Below are 2,586 nucleotides of genomic sequence, written 5' to 3'. Positions count from 1 at the left end.
GTATATAAATAATAGGTTTTTGAATTGGTGATGACTATTTCTTTGAGCAAAATTCTAAGATGCACTAATATACAGTATATCTACAGGAAATCTACAGGAAGAAAAAGCGGTCATTAGAAGAAAATTTCGTCGAAGTTTAAAGCAGCGTGATCAAGTCTTATTTTGAAAATGACTGTACGTCATTTCCATCACAGTCTGCTGCATGCGAGTTTTTCAGCTACGGAAGCCGCGATGTTCCGATTTTCTCGGTTGGTTTCATCAGCGAGGTTCCGCTTCCTCTCTGGCAGGTTCCTACCCGGAGCGAGCGGATAGCCCAGCTGGGAAGTACCCGGGGAGAGAGACTCACGAATGAACCGGTGCGAGTCCGTAAACCGCTTCGTTTTTGACGCTTCCGGAACTATTTTCCAATCCCTGCGACGGTTCTGGTCTTTAAATCGGACTGAAAACGGCTTCGGGTCGGGACTTCGGTTGGACTGAGTTTTTTTTTCTTTCAGACTCAGACAGCAACTAGTACCGGTGAGTTTAATAGAAGCAGTCTCTCGCCGTCAGTTGTACAAGTTGCACAACTTGTTTCACTTTGTTGAAAGAACAATTTCCTTTAAAGTTCAGCAGATACGGCTGCTATAAAAGTCATTTTATTTTAGGTCTGTTAGGAGACACCTGAGTCTTTAAACTTTTCTGTGGCAGAGACTCAGACTTCATCAAACATATGGTTGTTCATTTGTCTTTTGTTGTAGCTTAATTTTAATAAATTATGAATCTTCCTGAACTAAAGTYTACAATCAGTTTATAACTAGGCTATGATCAATGTAATTAATGTTGAAATTTACGACTTGACTGAAATTTGCTGAGGAAAGCTAAACGCGACAAAAGCTAAAAGTAGCACWAGTTAGCTTAAAAGTAGCAAAACACCATCTGAATGCTAAAGTTGGTAGACTTTAGCATAGCTACAGCTACCAAATGCTAGTTATTAGCAGGAAAAGGCAGACTAATAGCTAAAAGTATAGGCTATAAATAGGCCAGCTAGAAGCTAAAAATAACAAAGAGCTATGTAAAGGTAAAGGTTATAAGTAAAAGTGGCCTTAAGGCAAAAAGTGGCTAAAGGCTTGCTAAAAGCATGAAAATGGTATTGATAAAATATAGCCGGTATTTAGCTAGATATTAAAAGTAACTAAAGACTTTAAGTAAAAAAAGAAAACATAAAGGCTAAATGTAGCATAATGGTAGCTATAGACAAAAATTAGCCTAAATCTAACTTTTAGATAGTAAAAGCACATCTTTTGGTACTTTTATCTAAAATACAGGCTACAAAATATTTATGAAAAACCATACACACGAAAAAGAAAACAATAGTCGACTGTTGAATCAGCGTCACACAAAAAAGTAAATTATTAGATGTAAACACGTTCAAACCAAATGAAAAGACTACTTTATCATCCTTAAATAACAATTACGTGTTTTTACTTGTATTTTTAAAAAACAAAAAACCTAACCCACTATTATTTTTAAAGTGTAAACCATGAAACTACCTTTAAACCTGGGAAACTGGAGGGTGTAGGTGTGACCTGTAGTTTGACATCACAGCTCAAATCTGTGCTCGAGATTTCTTCCTCTGCAGCTACAAGGAACCGATGGTTGGCGTGTCATCATGTCAGCTGTGAGTCTGTTTTGGTGCCTGATTCACTTTCTGAGGCTTTGTGAGCTTCAGGTTGTGTTAAATCCCCCCCATCGCTGTCAGAACGGTACATCTGAACATCTGGCTGTGCTGAGAGGTTTATTATTTATTTTTTCTGTGTGGTGGAAATGGCTTGTGTGTCAGTTCCATGACTCCTTCCAGGAAGTCGTCCACAGAATATCCTTTTATAGAAGTCGAACACAAAAGGCTTGTTGTGCGCTTCCTGTAAACAGCTCGGCGGCTGGGTTTTCTGCGCCCTGATTGGTCCACCTGATCTCGGGCTTCCCATGACGGCTGCCAGCCACAGGGAGTAGAAAGTACTCGGATGCAGTGAGAGGGTGGAAAATGGGGAACAGAAATCACTGAGAGCAGAAGGATGTGACCGGCTCTGAGGCTCGGTTGTGAAAGGAAGTTGTGTGAAGGCTGGCTTCATGTAAAACATGAATGCAGGTGGTGAGGATGGAAAAGGTCTGAACAAGTCTATGTTAAGAATACCTACTGAAAGGACAGGTTTTTTTTCTTTTTACTTATGCCGTTGCGTGTGTTTGTTTATCGTCTGTTAGCAAAATATCTTATGAACCACTTTGTAGATCTCATTTAAACTCTCAGAGAGTCGTTGTTGGAGCTTAAACTACAACTGATTACCTTYTGGAGTCAAGATGGCCACCACAGCTAACTGAGATTAGCCAGCTAAGAAATGGTGATGGTTTAGTCACTTTTAGAGATATTGAGCTACAGTCTGTTGTGCTAGTAGCTGAGAGTTGTCCTTACAGAGATGACTTTAACTTTCTCTATTTCAAGAACAAATTAACTTTAGTGTAAAACTCTGGAGTTTCAATATACAGCAGGTAAAATAAGTATTGAACACGTCACCATTTTTCTCAGTAAATATATTACTAGAGGTGCTAATG

The 2,586-nt window shown here is 39.1% G+C and overlaps 1 protein-coding gene across 1 annotated transcript in view; it reads left to right on the top strand.

Moving 5' to 3' along the window:
- The first annotated feature begins 223 nt into the window (after nucleotides 1-223).
- LOC106523594 (serine/threonine-protein kinase PAK 2) overlaps nucleotides 224-2,586 on the top strand; it is a 26,833-nt gene continuing 24,470 nt past the window's right edge. Inside the window, exon 1 of the mRNA XM_014017078.1 lies at nucleotides 224-516. The gene's annotated coding sequence lies outside the window, so the exon portion shown is untranslated. The remainder of the gene's footprint in view (nucleotides 517-2,586) is intronic.

The sequence above is a fragment of the Austrofundulus limnaeus genome, unplaced genomic scaffold, assembly GCF_001266775.1.
Source record: "Austrofundulus limnaeus strain Quisiro unplaced genomic scaffold, Austrofundulus_limnaeus-1.0 Scaffold160, whole genome shotgun sequence".
Taxonomy (NCBI): domain Eukaryota; kingdom Metazoa; phylum Chordata; class Actinopteri; order Cyprinodontiformes; family Rivulidae; genus Austrofundulus; species Austrofundulus limnaeus.
The sequence above is the reverse complement of the archived record's forward strand: the minus strand, read 5'-3'. Positions and strand labels throughout refer to the sequence as shown.